The sequence below is a fragment of the Episyrphus balteatus genome, chromosome 3 (genome assembly GCF_945859705.1).
Source record: "Episyrphus balteatus chromosome 3, idEpiBalt1.1, whole genome shotgun sequence".
In the NCBI taxonomy this organism is placed as follows: domain Eukaryota; kingdom Metazoa; phylum Arthropoda; class Insecta; order Diptera; family Syrphidae; genus Episyrphus; species Episyrphus balteatus.
In genome coordinates this window covers 12,486,440-12,509,809 of record NC_079136.1, presented here as the reverse complement: position 1 = coordinate 12,509,809, position 23,370 = coordinate 12,486,440, and the positions used below count along the sequence as shown (strand labels likewise).

Genomic DNA, 23,370 nt, shown 5'->3' with positions numbered 1-23,370 from the left:
TAATTAATTTGAGAAGCATACATACATTATTTTTAATTTACCTTATTAATGTAGCCACCAAAATTTTGGTATTTTTTAGAATTCTAATTTCTTGCATCTGCTTTAAACTTGATTAATTTGTCAAACAAATCTGGTAGTTGTCACACGGGGCTTTGGGACCACCAGGCCATAACGATATAAAGTAATGGTACATATAAATAAAATGCACGACTGGGGTCGCACGAACTTGCTCTTAGAGTTAAAGTTGCTTAAATTTTTAAGACTTTTTATATAGAAATTTGGAAAAAAAAAAATAAAATTCGTTTAAAAAAAAAAAATTAAATAAAATCTGAAATTAAATTGCCCTCCAAAACAAGTATGCAGTTTTGATTGATATATTAACATGCATTTTTAGAAAAAAATTTTCAAAATCGTTAGAGCCGTTTTTTAAAAAAACTAATTTTTTATAAATAATTTTTTGGAAAAAAAGTTTAAAATAAAATTGGCATGCCATTTTGTAGAAACCACTAATCAACATCTAAAAACAAAATTTCAAAAAAATTAAATGTCCCGTTTTCGAAAATTTGATTTTTCAAAAAAAAATTTTCAAAATTTTTTTAAAAATCCAAAAATTATTTTTTTCAAAATTTTATTTTTGGCTTATACTTAAATTATATAAGTGCTTCTTCACAAAAATTTTCGTTGAAATCGAATAAGCAGTTTTGGAGATAATCGGATTTGAAAAAAACGGTTCTATGGCAGGTACCGTTAATAATGATTTTCAAAAAAAAAATTTTTCATTAGAAGATAGACCTTAGCTTAAAACTAACATTTGAATTTTTTAAACAAAATCGTTGGAGCCGTTTTCGAGATATTTCAATTTTACCAAAAAAATTAATTCCAAAAACCCCTCTGGAGAGTCGCCAAATAACGCTACATACCAAGTTTGACATCAATCGGACCATCCGTTTAGGCTGTAGCTCCTTATACAGACAGACAGACAGACTGACAGACTGACAGACTGACAGACTGACAGACTGACAGACTGACAGACTGACAGACTGACAGACTGACAGACTGACAGACTGACAGACTGACAGACTGACAGACTGACAGACTGACAGACTGACAGACTGACAGACTGACAGACTGACAGACTGACAGACTGACAGACTGACAGACTGACAGACTGACAGACTGACAGACTGACAGACTGACAGACTGACAGACTGACAGACTGACAGACTGACAGACTGACAGACTGACAGACTGACAGACTGACAGACTGACAGACTGACAGACTGACAGACTGACAGACTGACAGACTGACAGACTGACAGACTGACAGACTGACAGACTGACAGACTGACAGACTGACAGACTGACAGACTGACAGACTGAAAGAATGACAGACTGACAGACTGACAGACTGACAGACTGAGAGACTGACAGACTGACAGACTGACAGACTGAGAGACTGACAGACAGACAGACGCACTTCCGGGACCCACTTTTTTGGCATTGTCTACCATCGTAATGTCATGGAAAAATGTTTTCTCAACTTTTTTTTTTTGTACGAATGCATAACTTGATATATAGTACCTATATCGCAAGTAAAAAATTATACATCAACGTTATCGTTGGCGTTGTATGACAAATCAGAAGTAGTACAAATTGATGAAAACCTGCTGCCCGTTTATAATACTACAATATGAATTTTGGCAAACTGTTTTTTTTTTTTCTTTTTGGTTAGTTTAAAAATAAGTTATAACGTATAACGATATGTTTAAAGCATTTCGTTTAGGGTATGCAAAAATAATGAAAACTGGAAGCACCTATATTTTGGATGTATTCGGACTGAGATAAGATATCAACTTTATTTAAAGCAGCTTTAAAGAATATATACATATTTTCGCCGTGAGACGCCATTTTTTCTTAGAGCATGGTACGATTAAGAATATTCGGAACTCAAGAAAATTGAAGATGGTGTTCCACAAGCAAATTTTTTAGGACCTTATCCTATATCTACTTTATATAATTGGATGTTTTGCAGAAGATCATTTAATTTTGGTAACCTTAAAATACATTGTTAAAGTTAAAGGAAAAGCTAAAATTTGTTATCCCAAATGACGTGTCAAACATTGTTCAACAAAAACTGCGTATCATACTTTACAAAGAAGAAAGGAAGAAATTATTTACAAAAAAATATATGTATATAAAAAAAACGATATTGAAACTAAGCTTCCTAAAAAATATACCTATCTTTATAAAAGTAGAAGAAATAAAATTTTGTACTGTGTTTAATAGGTACAAAAAGCTAATACCTAAGTTTAAACAAGTGTACGAGTACCCACTTTGAAAATGTTTTTGTTGAAGAGCGGAAGTTTTTTTTTGTTAAACTTAAGCTGTCAATCTAATTTATAAGGTGATTAACTTGTTTACTTCGTTAAAAGTCGACAATGGCATTCATTTTTATACACATATGTAAGCTTTGAGATTAAAATTGTTTCATATAATATTCGGATCGATTGAGTTTGACTTTAAAGGTCATTCTCATCATAACAAAAATTTTGATAACTTAGGTAAATAAATAAATAAATTAATAAATAAATAAAAAGTAAATATTAACACACGTGAATCCTTAATTTTTAATTTTTCATATTCAGGATTATTTTCAAGGATATAACTCATTATATGCATTAGCTTTTCTAGGTTTGTTAAAATTTGCTTATTAATTTAATTATGATATCCGAATGTCCTTAATTATTTTCTATGCCATGAGTAGGCACTACATGACAAATGTTTGGCCCAAAAGGACACATGAATCCAGGTATTTCCCTTAACCTTAACATTCAACTAACTCAGTCACTTTAATAATTTAAAATTTTAACCAACTTACATGTCAACTCCAAAGAATTGTTCGTTTTAAAAATATCAGTCGAGTATTTTGTATTAATTTTTTAATCTAAGAATTAAATTAGTAGCTATGTTTAGAAAATGTTTTTTTTTTTTTATTTAGGTACAAAAATCACAGATTAATTACAATTGAATATAATAAAATTTTAACACAAAAAAAAAAAAAAATTAGTTGAACTGAGAAATATATTTGAGTTCGTTTTTTGGTTCTTATTCACAGCACTTTCTGACAGCTAAAGAACGATTTTCGACAGAACTACCCGTTTTTTACATTTTCAAGCTTTTCAAAATATTGTCTTGTGTTTTTTGTTTTGTTTTGAGATCGTTTCAAGAACATTAATATGTGTCCTCATTCGGCTGCAACTGCCGTCCGACTAGTTAGCGCCCTATCAATCAAATATACTTTCATAGGGAAATCAGATCGAGGCGTTTCTCTTTTTTTTACTTGTGTATTATACAAAAACAATTTAATGCGACGCCTCTCTAATTTTGTTTGCATAAATTAAATATGAATAACTATAGATAGATTTTTAGTTATTTGTCTGAGTATGAGTGAAATTGATTTTTTGAAAACAATTTTTGACAGCTGTAACAGTGTCAGTGATAAGAATCACCTTAAGGAAAGGGTTAATTATTCATTTATGTTTGTTTCAAAAGTGAAAAATTGGAATGTACTAGATTTTTGACAAAGAAACGACGATAAATAAAAGGTAAAATCCTTGTTTTTGAGGATAATCCAAATATTTGGAGGATAAAACAAATAAAATTATGTGAAATTAAAGTAGGTAAGTATCCTTAAAAAGTTGAGGTTTGGGTTACTGTTAATAAAGAATGGTGTGGCCTAGAAGGGACTATCAACTATAACATATTGTAACGAATTTCCCCTTTAGAAAAATGATCTTTAATCAGGGAAATAAACAACCGATTAAAATGAAAAAATTAAATCGAAATAGTTATGTTTTTTCTCAATTTTTACTTGTAAAATAATTTTTTTTTTGGAGAAATTTGCATTACCACTCTAGTAATTAATAACTTTTGTGGTAAATGGTTAACTTTATCGAAAAAAAACTTTTTTATGATTATTTTATACCAATTTTTTTTAGAAGATACAATAGTTAATTCAATATCTGAAAATACATACATGGTAATTCCTAAGTAAAGACTTTAATATCAAAGAGGAATTTTATACTGCGTAATTTTATACTAAAGTTGGTCACTGTGGCGTATGCGTGATATTTTTTTTACAAAAAAAAAAACCAATATTTACTGTAAAATTTCTATTATTGACCTATTAATTGAATCTATTGAATTTTGGTGTTTATTACTGATCGTTTAAAATTTTAAATCTATAGGTACTGTAAAAATCTCAGAAGCACAGTGATTTATTTTGTAATATCTATGTTCTTTTATATTTTTATAACTAAGCAAAACTTTTTTAAATGCTAGTATGCATTAGATCAGCTTCAAAAGAATATTTGAAATTTTAATAAAAAAAACTAACACTAAGTTGATCAAAAAGTGGTTTACGTGAGCCTTATTTTGCAAAGCTATTTTGATTGAAACGTGTTTCTGAAAACTATTTTTTAAATCAAATAATTTGAAATAAAAATTAACAAGGAATTGTAAAACTTTTTTTTTGGTTTAAGAAACATTTTTTAAAATGTATGTGCAAAATATCTGAGAACTCTCCAAATAATCGAGTACCAGTAGCAATTACGTTTTTGAGTTGCTGCTAAACGAAAAGCATACTAAAATTTTGATTTACGATTTTGTTTACTATTTTGGTATAAAAATGTTGGTAATTGATTTATTTTAAATTTGTTTTCGTATGAAGATGGCAAACCAAGTTAGTTTTTTTATCATCCAAGGCAAATGACCAAGGTAAATCACGTAAAATTGGAAAACTTGGAGTGTTCATGGAGGAGGGAGCTTATTTAATTACTTGCCTCAAATCTCACTCGCCATGTTTAAAACAACAATGAAAACAGAAATCATGCTTCATACACCCTACAAATCTTTAAATCTTTAACGTGAATTACAAAATCTTTAAAATTTTTGCATAGTCCTTTTTTTTAATAACTGGTTTCAATTTCACTAGAAAATTTCTAGTAGAAATCACTGAAATATTACCGAAAAATTGATTATTGCGTCAGCAGCAGCCATCGACTGCTAATCGGTGAGAGCCATATTGTAGATTGCTAAGCCTATTTTTCGTTCAGGTTAAAAAACCCAAAACATAAACAACTGAAAATCAAAACAATTGATAATTTTGCATTTCAGTAATCTTGTTTAAAAATATAATTTTTTTTTCGTCTAGCAGTTTGTTTACAAAAATATTGTATTAATGTCTGAAATGGTTTTCAAATGGTTTATCAAGGACTTGTAAATTCACAAAATTTTTACGCTCAAAAAAAGTGATAGTAAAAATAATTTTGATTTGTCTGTGAGATTTTTGGTTATAGATCAATTTTTATTGACAGTTGCTCTGGAAATTCTAAAAATGTCATAACACTTTTTACAATTTTAATGAGTTATTATCTTCGTCCGTTTAGACTCCTTGCAAAAAGTTACTAAATGCATAAAAAGTGAATTAAAAAATAAACTCATGAATCACTATCCTTCACTTTGCGATACAACTTCTTTATTTTTATTGCTAATTTGAAAAAGCAATGTTAAATGTAAACAATTTATTAATACATGTCATAAATGTCGCAAGAACCTAGACTGGTCATTCAGACAGAAACAGAATTTCTTAACATGTGTACAGTACGTTTGTTTGTAGATATGCGATGTGAGTTTGTTTTGATCGAATGAAGTTATTTTTGAGCCAGGTTTTATAAATAAATTTTGTTAAAGATAAGGTGTTAAGCATCACACTGTGACGCGTCGTCGTATAGATCAAATTTATTTATAATCATCTTTTCCTTCGGACATGGACTTTTTTTTTGTTCTCAGGAAATTTTTGTTTACTGTCTGGGATCGAAAGCAAATCAACATCCAAGACTCTATCTCTATCTCGCAGGAGGGAAACTTTTTACTTCATTGACCTCATTTGAGAGGCGCCTGAGTACCATGAGAAAGAAACCAGAGTGAAATTGATAGTAAGGGAAGTAAACAAACTGATCCTTGATTATTTATTTTTCTGTTTTGAAAAGATAAAATTGTTATAAATAAAAGTAGAAAAATATGGGGCAGAATTATATGCAGTAAATAGCTAGGTGCAATGTTGAGACCTCTGGTTTAAATCAAGCACAAAGTCATGGCCACGCTACAAAGCAACGAATGTCTTGATGGTTTCATATCATTGTAGAACATAGCATATATGTAGGTATAGTGGCAAAAAAGGAATGCATGATTTTGTAGTCCTCTTCTTGCCCATATTACATGCACTAACCCAAAAAATTAAAGGAATACAAAAAATTTCTTGATTTTTTTAGTTATTTTCGATAGGCTGCATATCCGTAAAAAAATGATCGTATCATGACAAAACAAAAAGCTTGTGAAAGCTAGTTTAAGATTTTAAGTAAAAAAACATTTTATTTCGAATGGTAAAATAGCTAAATCATTGGAACTGTTCAAAAACCAAAAACCAAAATTTGAAATTTTTTTTGTTTTTATTTTTCTCTTAACCCTTTCGAACCCAAGCTATGAAAATCAATATTAAAAAATGTTTTTTCGGTATTATCGGGTCAAAAACATCACAACTAAGAAATATGAATAGCAAAAAGTTATTTTCCAAAATAATAAATAACAAAACTAATGTATTTTTCTCATGTTACATGTAAGTAACATGCACTTCCTATGACCACCAAAAAAAGTCGGAGAGCTGAGAAAATAACTTTTTATGAAACTATAATGTATGCTTCTTCTTCTGAGCAAAAAAACAAAACACTTTCTGCATTAACATTTTGTATATCTTTTTTTCAAAATTATGACCATAATAAAAATAAAATTTTTTGCAAAAAAAAAAATGTGAATTTCAGTCCCTTTCTCGATAAAAAAATAAAATGCACGACTGGGGACGCACTTACTTGCTCTTGCAGTTCAAAGCACTTTTATGTTAGTCTACTTGTAGATTTTAAAAGCTGGATCTAAATTTTAAAAAAATTGATATTGGGGAAGAGCCGACATTTAGGGCAAAATTTTGTTAAATGAAAAAAATTTTTTTTGTTATTTGACTTTTTTGAGAAAAAATAAAAATGCAGTTTTATTGCCACTGCTTTAAATATTACGTATACAAAGTTTAATCAAAATCGTTAGAGCCGTTTTCGAGGAATTCGTAATATCGTATTTTTTTGTATGGGAGGTATACGTTCTAAACGAGATACATACATATAAAAAAACAAAAAAAAACCAACTTTCAGAATTACATACAAATCATCTCTACCAAATTTGAAGAAAATCCATCCACCCGTTTAGGCTGTGGAAATGTGTACTGATGGACGCACAGACGCACGGACGGAATTGTGGGACCCACTTTTTCGGAATTCTCCATCATCGAAATGTTGGTTTTGATTAAAACCTCAATTTTTTTTTTTCGACACGAAACCAATATTTGCCCTATAGAGCAAGTAAAAATTAAAGGTATGATATTTGACTAACTTTTTGTAATAATCCAGTAACTAGGCATTATTATCTTTTAATTAAGCCATCGTAACCTAAAAAATTGTTAAATGTTACATGAGAGTAACGCTGGGTCCGAAAGGGTTAAAAAAGTGAGAAATTTTTTTCTGATAAAATTATTCTTAAAAAGGCTATTTATTTAGCTTCAAAATTCTTTTTGTTTCAAACTTCTGGAATTCTTTTTATACTGCAAAATCAGTCATGAAACCAAAAAAAATACTCTTGACTTTGACTATCAATAACTGCACAACGGATCACCTTACCTTAAAATTCATTAATGTATAAAGTAATGTAATAAAGTAGAAAAGATATAAAAATAGGCACTTTTACGTTTTTTTTTTGAAAATGTACCGCTATTTTATAACTATGGGTGATAAGATTAAACTGAGGCTTAGTTATTGAAGCTTATGGTACTTGAAATTAATTTGCAAAGTTTCAGATTTATTCATCAAACAGTTTTTCTGTTCTGAGGGTTTGAACTTTTGAGATGAATGAAAACACCAAATTTTTGCAGCTGTTAATGACTTATTTCTAATCAATTTTTTATTATTTGTGTTTATTTGAACATTTTATTAATAAAGAAAGTTTAAATTTGAGGTAAACCAAAGAAAAATTAAAAGTTTTTAAAAATATACATTTTGAAAAAAAGTGTTCATGCCATTTTTGAATATTTCCTTTTTTTTGAAAATTTTTGATTTTTCTTTGGTTTAACTAAAATTTAAACCACAAACTATTTTTTTTTCGTTACTTGGTAGTTGCCTTTAGTTATTGTCCTAAAAAAGATATTTAAAATTTCCTTCAAGCAACTAACTATCTTATAAAATAAATTAACTAATTAATAAAAACCCTTAAAAACTGTTAACCCTTTGCTCCCTAGTGGTTTCACCATGAAACCACCTATTAATTATTTTTTATTTTTTATTGCAATAACCAAAATTTGAAAATTATTGCATGAGCTATTGCATTATGAATAGTACGACCAACAAAAAATTTAATATCTGTATAAAAGTTAAAATTTAGTTAAAAAAATGCAGGATTTGTGAGGGCTTTCTCAATTTTTCAAGTAGCCTTAAGCTTAGAGCTATAAAATTAAATAACGGTAACACTGAAATTGAATGATTGTAATGGTTCTTCAATCTATGGAATATGTGAACATGTTTTTCATCAAAAAATTTGCTTTTCCAATCTAAATACTAGATTAATAAGACTTTTTGGTAAAGCACATTGGTTTGTACGCGCATTTTTATCTTTTAGTTTTTTTTACTAAAAAATGGACTTCAACTTTTGTACTCTCAGCTCAAAACATTCCTTATACAATGTATTACTAGTTCAATCATTATTTTTTCGTTTGGTGTGTTATTAGAAAATATCAAAACTTTTTCTCAAGATTTTTGGAATTTTTCGTGAAAAAAATTTAAAAAAAAGTTACTCCGGGAACAAAGGGTTAAATAACAAGTTTGAAAAAATCGTTTCAGTTCAGGCTGAAATTTTAGGAACACACAGACAGACAGACAGAATTGTGAGACCCACTTTTTTGGAATTCTCTGATTTGTTATCTCACTTTTCAAATATATTGATAACTACATATAAATACGTTTATTGTGCTCATCAGAATTTTCAAATCAAAGATAAATTCTAAAATTTATAGAAAAAAACAATTAAACATTGACAACTTTCAAATATCTAGCAAACTTTTTCACAAAGAAAAGTTCATTCTCCTTACGGATTCTGAGCAATGGATTAAGGTCTTAAAGAAAATGCATATGCAAATGTAGGTAAAATATAAAAAAAAGAAAGGAAAAAGGTTAGCATAGTCCTAACAACGTCCTTTAATTCAAAGAAAAAAGTAAATAAACATGTGAAAATATCCCAAAGGGAACACTAAATTTTGTGTTTATAAATACAAAATAAAATGCACTACCTATTTGATATAATTTTGTAAAAAAAAAATCTATGAAAGGCCATTTAAATAAATAACTAAAAAATAAACTCAGAAATAAAAAAAGGTCCTTCCGGAGTTTGTATATCATTCTATTTAAAAACACATCAATGAATTCAAAAGTTTAGATCCTTTGTCATATATTCAGCCTGTGCCTAACAAATAAAAAAATTAAATAATAAAAAAAAACATAATATCCAACAAACAACTCTTTTCCGGTTGAAATAGTTGTAGGCTTTACCTACTGTTTACAGTTATTGAAACTTTATGTCCTCTAGCTATCGAATCTTCCTTCCTTAAAAGAGGGTTTCTTTAGAAAATCATCTAAAGAAATGTCAAAGGCAACTTTGTAGTGTACATTTATCAATAAATAGCCTCATAGCTCGATGGTATTGTTTAACATCAAAAGATAAATAGACACTCAATGATATGTGAAATTATTGAAGGACTACTAAGAAAACAAAAAAAAAAAAAAAACATACAAGTAGACCTTAGTAATCCATCGCATTTTGTATGTAAAAATATAACTTTTTGAACCTATTGTTTGAAAGAAAAATTGGACATTTCTATTAAACTGAAAAATAAGTGAAAATGGCTTTAGTTTAATATTGGTTTTTAAAATTGCAGCTATATAACATCAACTCGAACTTTCTAAGAACAATAAAAACAACATATGAGCTATCACCCATTTGAGTCTTCTTTGTTCCGTCAATACCGAAATGATTAAAATTTGCAAACGTTTTTTATTACCTTTCCACCCGTGACTCAAGTTATTTATGTACCTATTACTATGCGGTAAATCAAATTCCAATCTTCCTTATCGGAACTATTGACAAGTATAAAAACAAAAACACTTATTACCTCGTTCAAATTAAGTACTTCCATTTAAATTAATCATTAAGTTTATAACTAAATTACTGATAGCAACCAGATGCATAAGCAGTTTTTTTTTTATTACTTTTGGTGATATAAGTATATGGATTTCGGGAGTACCCCCCAGTTACAACAAACTATTAAAAAAAAAAAAACATCCTGATAAGTGCATCTGGGAATTTATTTAGTAATTTTTTGTTTATGATTTTTGTAACCCTTGTGTACTTTTTTTTTTTCTTTGAAATGATAAGGAAGGTCCCTTAAGGGCATCTTTATTATAACACAATAAAAAAAAAAATTGTTAAAATAACATTTAAACAAAATAAAAAACAAATTAATCAGGGTTAGATGTTAAAACGCTTACCCAACAACAAAAACAATTGTATACATGTTTGGCGATAAGAAAGTTTGGTGCACTTGATCTCATTAAAAAACAACAATTTTTTGATGAAAGTCATCAAAAATTTGGCAGACAGTTTGTGTTTGTTTTGTTTTTGGGTGGAATGTTATTCTGTCTGTAAACAATGTGATTATAAACCCTTTTACTATTGTTTTAATACTTATTGAGATACAAAGTAGGTGTTCGGATGAATTTCTTCTTGAAGTTTCTTTTTAACTTGCGATTTATTAAACACATTTTATGGAAAATTGTGTAGGTACACGTATAAATTCTTAAACACATCAAATCAAGTCGTTTTTCGAGCACTTTTGTTGTAACGTTAGCAAAATTTAGATGCTGTTTTGAACAAGGGTTGATTTTTAGTACAAATTTCAGTTTGCGTCATGTTTGGTCTGAAGCGATCTAATATTTTGAAACTTAACTGTCGATATTTTTAGAATGACTTGGACACATAGCCGTATTTAGGGGGGAGGGGGGGGGGGTTTGGGGGTTTAACCCCAGCCCGAAATTTTTTTTTCTTCAGAAAATCAAAAGATATAATATAAAAAAATACCTATAAGTCTAATATTTGCAGTACTAAATGGTTTGTTTTTGTATTTTAGTAATTTAATTACCTATCTGAAAATCTCGGGTTGGGGTCAAAATTCTGCCGGAGTCAAAATCCTGCTTTCAAAATTCTGCTTTACTAAATTCTGCTTTCAAAATTCTGCTTTTCAAAATTCTGTTTTTCAAAATTCTGCTTTTCATAATTCTGTTTTTCAAAATTCTGCAAAAAATTAAAAAAGGGTTTGGAAAATGTTAAAAAGCGCGCGCTTTTTAACATTTTCCAAACCGTTCTTTAATTTTTTGGAGACTTCTGTAAAATCATCTTCTTGAAAAACTATCTGCTTATTTGATAACTTACCTACATAATTTGTTATTCTTTGAATGTATATTAATTTTCTTTTTATAAATAAATAAATTTGAAAAAATTAAGAACAGGTTTTAAATACTAAACATTTCCGAAAATAATTCAAAATTTTTTAAAAGGAATATTTTGTATCAAACAACCGATGGGTTCCAATAAGTTATAGATTTTATTTGAAAAATATTTGCGACACTCAAATAAAAAAATTTCGGAAAGTACCAATGTTGAATTACATTAATGAGGTGTATTTTTCCTTAGTCAGCGCATATGCTATAAAAAAAACAGAATTGGCAGAATTTTTTGTTCAAGAATAATGCTGGCAGAATTTTGAAAAACAGAATTTTCGTTAAAAAAGCAGAATTTTGAAAAGCAGAATTTTGAAGCCAGAATTTTGACCCGATCCCGAAAATCTCCCTAAAAGTCTCTACCAATTTCGTATCGTTTAAGAAGCTGTCGATGAAGTTTTTATAAGGAAAAACAACAATTTTGTGGTCCATTACAACGTTTGGTAAGGGATTTTCAAAAAACTAGTTTTTACCTCTTTGATCATTTTCTAAAGCACTATGTAAACACCTTAAAATGTTTTTTTAAGAACCCTTTAAATAACACAAGTATTTATCTACAAGGTTTTTGATGTCGAGGCTAAACTATACTTTTTCAAAGGGTTGCTGAACTCGAATCCGAAGATAAAAATATTCGATCACATCTCGTTTTTGAAATATTACCGTTAAATCTATTTAAGTCTTTCCGACATCTTATCCTTTTATTTCAGAGAGTACCTATGTAAAATTTTTCGTTATATTTTTAGCTTTCTATTTATCAAATTGTTTCAAATTAGAAAATTAGCTCATGCCAAACAACTTGGATTATTTAAAATTTTTAATTTTAAGTATTCCCGATTTAATTTAGAACTAAATTGATATAATAGAATATTTCAATTTTTTGCTACAAAATTTTAGTGGGAGAAAAATTTCATTTTTCAATGTTTTTATATATAAAATTGTGCGAAATAATTTTTTGTATAAAGCCTAATAATGGTTCAAATTAATTTCTTCAAAAAAATTTCCTTGCTCGCTAACGCTCGCAATTTATGTCAAACATCTTATCACTCCTTGTACCAATTTAAACTAGAGATGCCGCCGAATATTCGGCCATTTTATATTCGGTACATTCTTAAATTCTTCTACGGTAAGCAGAGCTATTTTAAACTTTTAACTATGAATTTCTCTCCTAAAAAATACTTAAAAAGGATATTGACAGGTTTTTCGCTCTGACAGAGTTCTAATGCACGGTTGCCACTCGCATAAAAAATTTCCTACCAAAGTTTCGAAAAAAACCTACCAATTCAAAGAAAAACCTACCCAACGAAAATTTTCGATTTTAAGAGAATAAATTCTTGTTTAAAAAAATAAAATGCACGACTGGGTCGCACGAACTTGCTCTTGGAGTTAAAGTTGCTTAAATTTTTAAGACTTTCTATATAGAAATTTGGAAAAAAAAATAAAATTCGTTTAAAAAAATAAAATAAAATCTGAAATTAAATTGCCCTCCAAAACAAGTATGCAGTTTTGATTGATATATAAACGTGCATTTTTAGAAAAAAAATTTCAAAATCGTTAGAGCCGTTTTTTAAAAAAACAATTTTTTATAAATAATTTTTTGGAAAAAAACTTTTAAAATAAAATTGTAATGCCATTTTGTAGAAATCACTAATCAAGAATGTGAAGTTAGGGTCAACACAAAACATGAAAATGGATGAGTTCAGACACCAACAATGAGGAAACTGCGTTTACATACACTACTTAATATTATTACTCTCGGTTTAGATGGGCACATTTGTTTGGCACAAATATTTTGGGTAGATTTGACATAATTACAATTTTTTTTGTCAATTATTAAAAATAAAATTATTTTAGAGAAAGAACTTGGAAAAACCTACCAAATTGACTTCAAACCTACCAACCTACCCAAGGTAAAAAAAACCTACCCAGTTTGGTAGGATCCTACCCACTCCGGCAACCGTGTTCTAATGACCATTTGCTTTAGCGGAATTAAGAATCGACTGCAGTTACATATAAGGCGTGTTTTTTCTTCAACTCAGTAGCTACTCATTTTTTTATTTTATTCGAAAAACAATAAAAACAAATACTTACTTGTGTAATTTTTATTATTGTTTTGCGAATAAAATCAAAAATGAGTAGCAACTGAGTAATAGAAAAAACACGCCTGTAGTTGATAAAAAAGTTTTGTGAATCTTAAAAAAAAATTTTTTTCAGTCTGAGGTAACCCCCCCCGAAATGAAATCCTAGCTACGGCTATGCTTGGACATGCATAAATAACAAAGACTTTTTGATTGGAAACATCTTATAGAAGTTGTAATTTCAGACATTTCAGGTTATCGTACAAATGTACAACTCCTATTTGAAGTCTAGTTAGATTCTAATGATACCAAAAATAAGAACAAAATTCTCTAAAAAAAGTTAAAGTCAACAACAGTTTTGTATATTATTATGCTTTTAGAACAATAAGGAAAAGTCCTTGAAAAAAAAAGTAGTACAGGGAAAGAACTTTAAGTAGTTCATTTATCAAGCGAATTAATAAAAAAAGGGTTTATAAAATACTGCTCCAGATTACTGACAAAATGTTTAAGATTGTAGAATATTTTTTGAACCGCTTAGGAAATATAGAAAGAAAAAATGCATTATGTTAAGAACTGGCATATACAACTCTTTGTTTATTTTTTCATATTTAATTTTATTTTAAGTAATCGGCCTTAGTATAAAAATACAAAAAGTTTTTGTGAAATTTTCTCACAGCTTAAATAAATCTCTCTTTTACCCAAATAAGCTAATACACTCTTTTTATTCTTAAGTGTTACTAAAAATGAAATTAGAATGCCAAGTTAAATACTGTACCGTTGACCATAATTTTTAAAAACAAAAACTAAATTGAAGGTTTTGAATGAACAACAACAACCTGTGTGTGTTACCACCAAGTTCATAAGCTGGAGTTATAGCTATTTCACGGGCACCAACCCGATCATCAGACTCCTTTCAGTTGTGCTAACAACACACAGGTTGTTGTTGTTAATTCAAAACCTTCAATGCAAATTGATTACACAAGCCGCTACCCTGCAAGTATTGAAAGCTATACACAAAACTCTTCTAAAAACTAAATTGGAAATAGGAATTGGATACTAAAAACTGTGCGTTTACTTAGTTGGACTCAGTACCTATATGTTTTTCTGCGACTAAAAGTTTATGAGGAGGACACTGTTATCAACAATTTCCAGTTAACAAATGGGGTAAAAATTGGGTTCCTAGAGCTATTTTTTTTCTTATTTCCTAACTTAAATGATTAACATTTTTCGTGAAAAATATTTTTTAAACATATTAAAGAACATTAAAACCTCCTTCTTTAAAGGCTGCTGGATTAATGAATCGTTGTTTTTTTGCAATAATCATTTATTTTCCTTTTTAACTGGGGTTTTCTGTTAATAGTTGATAAGGACTCAAAATGAAAATAATCTTGTCAAAAATATTCTTTTTAATTCTGAAGGCATTCCGCACTGCTAAATAGACATTTTACAATGTATATGGTAGGTGTATAAATTGATTTAATCTACAAAATTAAGCACATTATGAGTACATCGCAATGTTTGTCCGTAATTACAAAGGTGTTTGTGTTTTCGGCTTATCTAAATGAATAAATTTTTCACCTAGGTTGCTAAACAAAAAATAAACTGACTCAGGGTAGAAACAAACCGGCGACAACGTTTGAGGAACACAAGTACTATGTCAACTCTTCAATGAGAACGCAAAGTTCAAATTCCGCTTTTAATGTCTATGCGGAACTTATGAGGATGAATTTTCAAGTGGAGAAGTAATACGTTTTTAAGTAAAATAGGTACTATTTATTGGGTTTTTAGTCATATGTTAAATTGACACAGTTGGGGAAAAAAAATTTTTATTAGCTTTACAACAAAATCACAATTTTGTTTTGTTATTGTTTCGCAAATAAAAGAAGAAGATTTTACTCATTATTTCTATTTGAGTTGCATAGTTTTGAAAAATATTTTTTTTAATTCACTTAAAATTGAAAAGAAAAGGAAATTACACCACACAAGTTTTATATCGTAGTTGTAAGTTGTGATTGATATAATGCCACAAGAGCCGTGAACTTTAGTTTTATTTATAAATAGAAATAGGTAGGTACATAATGTTCCTAAATGGACTCTTTTTTATAACACGACTTAGCCACTGAGGATTGAATAACCGTAGTATTGAAATTTGGCAAATTTTTCAACAACATTATGGAACAAGAAAAAAAAATTTTAGGGGATAGTGATAGGTATTTTCAGGGGTTGTTATAACACTTGTGGTGGTGTACTTGAGTGGTTGTACTCAATACCACCATATTTTTCTTACCTATTTTGTCCTCAATGAATCAGAAATCATTAATACAATTTTTTTTTTAAATAGAAGAAAACGTTTTTGAGATATGATTTTTCTAAGTTTTTTTTGTCGTTTTTTACAAATAGTCGAGTCAAATAAGACATAAAATTTGTAAAATCTCGGAATCCAGTGAAAGTCGATGCATCTGAAAAACGAGTATAGGGCTGCATTATAAAAGGGTCAAATAAGAAAGTTAAAAAAAAAATTTCACAGCTCTCGATTACAACAGTTTTTATGGACCGTTAACTGTCATTCCGTATGCAAGCGTCAATCGGAATTGCTGTCTCAATTAATATTTTGATCAAACTTTGTAGGGATGTTCTCTAGGACTGTAAGGAAGCAAATCCATGATGATTTAATTTTAAGTTGCGTGGTTTCCCCGCTACCCGCATTCGAAATTTTTCAGAAGGTCATTTTTATGTTATTATAGCTTTGCGTCTACTAAAGATATCTTTTTGTTTGAAACGCCATTTTAAAGCTTAAGAGTAGTAATTTTTGAATATATATTAAAAAATTACGTAATAATTATCCCTGAATTAAAAATAATTTTTGAAAAACTGGTAATTTTGCTGATTTTTCATGGTTTTTGACTGGCTCCAGAACCTTGGCTATTATATGTAGGAAGCTTATACTTATTAAATATTAAATATAGATATTTTCAACAAAATAAATCTAAAATGAACTCGATGGCTGTACTCCTTATGCAAAAATTTTAAGTTCAAAGTTTTGAGTTTTTTGAAAAAATATTTTTTTATACTATGATTTTTTACGATTTGACTAGAGATAGAAACATAAAACTAACAGTTTGTTAAGTTGCAACTTTTAACTTTAAGTCCTCTAAATAAAATTGTGTTATTTTCATATCTTCTTAGTGTACCGCTTGTTTGAAAATTCGCAAAAATGCTAAAAAGCCAAAAAAACCCCTAATTAAGGCTATGATTGCACTATGTTTGACATAAGATAGAAGCATGAAATCAATAGTATATTTAGTTCGTACTCTTAGCTTAACACACTGTAAGTTTCACATTTCTTCGTTTAGTCAAATCGTAGAAAATGACAGTATAAAAATTAGCTTTTTTAAAATACTCAATACTTTGAACTTAAAATTTTTACATAAGGAGTACAGCCATCGAGTTCATTTTAGATTTATTTTGTTGAAAAATATCTATATTTAATATTTAGTAAGTATAAGCTTCCTACATATAATAGCCAAGGTTCTGGAGCCAGTCAAAAACCATGAAAAATCAGCAAAATTACCAGTTTTTCAAAAATTATTTTTAATTCAGGGATAATTATTACGTAATTTTTTAATATATATTCAAAAATTACTACTCTTAAGCTTTAAAATGGCGCTTCAAACAAAAAGATATCTTTAATAGACGCAAAGCTATAATAACATAAAAATGACCTTCTGAAAAAGTTCGAATGCGGGTAACGCAACTTAAAATTAAATCATCATGGATTTGCTTCCTTACAGTCCTAGAGAACATCCCTACAAAGTTTGATCAAAATCTAAAATGAGACAGCAATTCCGATTGACGCTTGCATACGGAATGACAGTTAACGGTCCATAAAAACTGTTGTAATCGAGAGCGGTGAAATTTTTTTTTTTAACTTTCTTATTTGACCCTTTTATAATGCAGCCCTATACTCGTTTTTCAGATGCATCGACTTTCCCTGGATTCCGAGGTATAAAGCTAATTTGACTCCACTAAAAGCATACTTAGTATTTTGGATATATTTTGAGTGATAAACGACAAATCTGAACAGAACTGGCACCAGAGATGAGTATTTACTTCATATGTAGTAGATCTACTTCATTAATTTATATTTGTGTATCTGCTACGTAGCAACGTATTTCTACTTCGTTTGACTAATTTTTTCTAACGAACAAAATTTCATTTAAGATGTGTTGTATTGATTCATTTTTTGTTAATCGAAAAATTCATTTAAGAAAATGCATTGTTGGTGCACTTTATTTTGGAATAAACTCACTAGGATCAGCAAAAATTTCTTATTTTATACATCCAAATCATGGAACTAAGAGCAAGTCAATCTGACTTTCCTGAAAATAGTTTTGCAATAAAAAACACTTCAAAATTTGAAATTAAAAATGATTACAGCAACTTCCGAGGATGTTTTTTTTAAGGAAAAAAATCATATTTGTTATCTACGATTGATGCGCTTTCAACCAATGTAGGTCTCATATTTTGTTTTATTTGTATATTTTTTGTTTTTCATTATCTGCTACATATTTTCCAAATCTACTTCGTTTTTTTGGGCAATATGCTTCACTTTCCGGGCTAAGCATTCTCATCCCTGACTGGCACCTGAATTTTTTCAGGGTCACCTCAGAACGTTAAGTCCAATTAATCACAACAATTATATTTATGACAACAAAATTTCTTAGTCAAAGAAAAATTCGAAATCTTTTGAAACCTCGAAGTTAAATTTTGTATATACATATGTATGTGTTATAGTATAGATGAAAAGTACTTTGTGTTTATTTACCTTGTTCGATCACTTTGAAATGATCGATTAAACTTTGAATAAATAATATTAATGAAAATTCAGGTGAAAATTATATAAAAAAGGAGAATCTGGAGTTCATTGTAAGTTGGATTGCGAAGGAAGCTAGCCAAAGTGGCACTCAAAATCTATCATATGTATTCAATTGTTGGCGAAAATTTCCTAAAAACTAACAAAATTAAGAATAACTATTCAACAAATCATGAAAAACACATTTTTGATGTTATTACCTACTAATAGTGGAGTAACTAAAGCTCAAAAATTGGCAATATTAGGAAACCCGGCCGAACAGCTTAGATTTTGATGATTTTTTTTTTCAAACGTTGGTAATTAAAAATACTTTAAAGTCTATAGATTGGCTGTGTTCCTTTGGGCTCAGCAAAGTACTTTTTAGTACTTCTGAATCCATTCAAAGACATTTTTTCTATAGAAGAAACGGAGTTGAATACAACCAGAAGTACTTAGCAGTAGATACTTAAGGCCAAAAAAACACAGCTATTAAAAATTGCCGTTGTTGACGTTTTGATTTTTTAAATTTAATTGAAGATTTTTGTGAACATAAATTTATTGATGCCAAAAGATTGTCTACGAAATTCAAGGAAAAACAATATGCGGGAGTGAGGGACAATTTTCCATCGTTCAAGCGATAGATGCAATTTTCTTATTAGTTGACTTCAAACACAAAAAAAATATTTGAACACAACGGAAACACCTACAATATTTAAAAATACATTTTATAAAAGCCAAAAGCTTAGTCACATTTGTAAAATTAAAATTAAGTAAATTGAATGAAGGGCTTTTGAAAGAATGGTAATTGAACTCAGATTTATGAAACTTTTTTGTAATATAAAATGCATTTATTTTCAAATTTTTTCTGGCCACATTTATTATGATTTGAAATTATATAAGGAAATGTCAATATGTATTACGGTTTATGAAAAAAATTAAAAATAAAATTTTCGAAGAACTTTTTTTATATAAGTTTTGAAAAAAATTTAACTTATTTTTTTTTTAAAGTTCAACATTTAAATATAAAGTTATTTTTTATTCATTCAATAGCCCTTATTGATAAAAGTTAAATAACAAAAGTTTAAAGTTCTTATTTGCCAAAATCTTTGAGAAAATCAAAAATTTCAATGCAAAAATTCAGTTTTTATCAAAAAAACCCATTGAAATTGAAGTAATTTTTAATTTTTTTTTTTCAAAAGTGTGATTATTATTATTATTATATTATTACCTTTTCTGCTTCGGAATTCAACTGATAATATTTATGGCGAAAAACATTTTTTAAAATAAATTCATATTTTATTAGAAAAAGTTTGGAAAAAAGTCATTTAAAATTTTTTTTTTTATAACATTTTTTTTTAAATTCTGAGTTTGTGGACCATTTTTTCAAAAACTCTTGATTAAATTTAGTGGATTTAAATTTAGGAGATAAGAATGATCTTCTGGCTTTTTAAAAATGTATTTTAAAATATTTTAGATGTTGCCGTTGTTTTCAAAATATTTTTTTTTTGTGTTTGAAGTCAGATTATGAGAAAATTGCATTTATCGCTTAAACGATGGAAGATTGTCCCTTACTCCTTTATATTTTTTTTCCTTAAATTACCTAGAGAATCGTTTGCTATTATATGTTTTATGAAATTTAAGCAAACAAAAAATGGTTTTCTTAAAAAAAAAATTAATTTTAATTTTAAAAAACAATACGGAAATATCGGCAATTTTTCATCTATAGACTTTAAAGTATGTATTTTTAATTACCTACGTTTGAAAAAAAAAAAATCGTCAAAATCAGAGCTGTTCGGGCGGGTTCCCTAATAATTTGCTTTAGTTACTCTACTATAATAAGGCCCAATTTATTCACACTCCATTATTTAAAGTTGCAATTTAAAAGGGGATTTAACAGATATATTCAATTTTTAATTACTACTTTTAATGTAATGGAGAGTGAATAAATTGGGTCTTAACAATTTTTTTTTTAAAGTTAAAAAAAAAACAAACAATTTTTTCTTAAGATTTCTTATTTACATCACATTCACACACAATTTGCTGTAAATTATTTTATATGATTGATAAGGGACGTTAAAGCCCACTATTTTTATCTATAAGGTCTTAAAAATCTTACTCTAATCATTAAATTAAATTTTGTTGTTAAATCGGGGGTGTTTGGATCATATTGTGAATCCTTTTAATAGCTTTTAAAGTTTTTCTTAATCGACAGATTAAATTGAAATTGTTTCCATCATCCACCACTATACCAAAAGCTAATAAAACACAATGTAAAAAATAAGAAAGAAGATCTACCTACAACATCATCATAAACATACACTGTCTTCGATTAATGTTGTGAATCCTTCTAAGAAGAGAAGAAATGGTATGAGTGCAACTCTAATGCATGCACCACATCACCTTCTTAGCCTGGAAACATTATAATTGATATAATAACAGAAGCTATACACAAAAAAGTAAAAAAAAAAAAAACAAAAGAAAAATAATTGAATTGATTGGATACTTAAGAAAATATCCTCAAGGAAACAAGAAGTATGAATCCAGAGATAGAGAGAGGTACTATGGCCGTCAGGAATTTCATATTTTTTTCGTCCTTAAACACAACTTACCTTGGTTTATGTTACTTTCTTTTTTTTTTCCTTTCTCTGTTGCTTGTCTTTTTTTAGTTTCGACAAAAATCGAGTTATGGACACTCACTTGCTTTCTCTACTCGTAACTTTCCTATGAAACTCTCAAAATCGAAGCACACACTTGTTGCACAATAATATTTATTTTTAATTTGAAAATAATCGTCGCAAAAGGATACAGTACTCGTGTAAGTGTCGTATGCGGATATGGATGAAATATAAAAATTTATTTTCTTTGATCACCGAACACAATTTTTGGATTTGCTATTTTTTTCGTTTTTTTTTTTACTATTTTGTTGATAAAACAGAAAGGATTTAAGTGTGTCCTTACAAGTAGAAAAAAAAACGGTTATTTATAAGATTGAAATCAACTTCGGTGAGAATATAGACTGGAGCTTCAGTACCGCTTGTGCAAGCTACGGGATATGAAGTTTGAATGGGAAGAATTGAGAATGTGGTTAGTTTTTTATATGAACGATGAACCCGAGTGCCATAGATACTCCACTCGGCAATTCTGGCCAATCAGAATCGAGAGCTTTTGCCTTGATGTTGGAGAAAGTTATTACTCTGTGTGCCTTAACATATTTGGTGTTTTGCAGCAAGGAGGTGGAAGCCATCAGCCACCCACTATAGCACCGGTTTGTTATATCGAGATTGGTGGTGAAACTGAGAGATGATGATGATGCCTGAGTTAAGTGGTCTCTTGATGCGGATAGAAAAACACATGTTGAATATGTTTATGGGGGTGGTAGTTGGTTGGTTTTCGTAATAAGGATAACAAGATAAGCTTGCGTTTTGGCCTTTGGTGGGTGATGATTTGTTATTAAATATTTCTAACTGTTTATTTTATTTTTTTTTTTTTTTATAAATTTCATTTTGAAATTATTAAAAAATTTCAAAGGTTAAGATTAAAAGCTTAACAAGAAGTAGGAATGCAGTGGAGGAGGGAGTTTGTTTAGTATTAAAGTGAACAAAAGAGGGAAGGCACCAACGGAAATCAGTGAAGAAATTTTTTAATGATTTTTTTTTAGTTTTTTTTTAAGGTTTTGTAATCAATTTCAGGCAAAAATGCAAAGGGAAATATGCAAAGCGAAATATGCAAATCCATTTATTCAGTTGTTTTTTTGTTAGAAAGATGATTTCATGGTTATTTGTTTTCTATTTTGAACTTAGTGATGATTCAACTGATCTTGTTTTGTTTTTTAATATGTACTGAATTTTTTTTTAAACATTTTCAAAAAAAAAAAAATCAGATAACGAGTTCTATCATATAACCGTTTTCTTAATTTCTGATTAATTTGTAATTCATCGATTTCAACGAAAATTTAATAATAACCTTAAAACCTTAATAACCTTAATAAACCTTTGTAAAAGTTAAAAACAAAAAACATTTGTTTCGATTAAACAGTTTTGAACACCGAATTAAGTATGCCATTTCTATTTCTTGAATGACAAAAAAATTAAAAAATGGTTCAAATCCTTAGAGCGATTATTTAAAAAAAAGTTTTTTAATACAAAAAAATTTTGAAAAAATATTTGATACCAATGTTTGATGGAAATGTTATTCGACACATAAAACTTAAAATTAATTTTTCAAAAAAAAAAAAAAAAATTAAATCCAGAACAATACTTCAGTCAAAGTGTCATTTGACCTTGCGCACAGAGGCACTGTCAGTTTTTATTTCATGGATCGATAGGGGTATATTTAAAAGGCTTAAACCCAATTTCTCACCACCTGATCATTCTTTTTAGCGGAGTTATTCACAAAAATGCATTTTTTGGGATATTTTACTTCAAAGCTAATATCTTTGCTCCAAATTGTCGTAGACCAAAAAATAAACATACATTCTCTTCCTTATAATATTTTCTATCGTTATATGTAATTTCATTGTATTTGAGTGAGTAAATACAAAATGGCAGCCATTTAAAGTTAAATTCTTGTTGTTAAAAAACACATTTTTTTGAATTTTTTTTTAACATTAAGGCCAATGAAATAACTTTTTACCACTAAACTCATTTTAAATTTAAATTCATTTTTATAAAACATGAACTCAGCTTAAAGTCAGCTTATTGATCTATAATGTATACTAGAGCACATATTAAAAACAAGAAAT

General features: G+C 28.5%; 1 protein-coding gene across 2 annotated transcripts in view; it reads right to left on the bottom strand.

Annotated features, from left to right (window-relative positions):
- Positions 1–21,692, bottom strand: part of LOC129914322 (neuropeptide CCHamide-2) — a 38,943-nt gene extending 17,251 nt beyond the window's left edge. Inside the window, exon 1 of one of the 2 annotated variants that reach the window (XM_055993514.1) lies at positions 21,239–21,692. The gene's annotated coding sequence lies outside the window, so the exon portion shown is untranslated. Of the gene's footprint in view, positions 1–2,878; positions 3,283–21,238 lie in introns of those variants that run through there. The other variant, XM_055993513.1, reaches the window with a different exon arrangement.
- Positions 21,693–23,370: the final 1,678 nt, after the last annotated feature.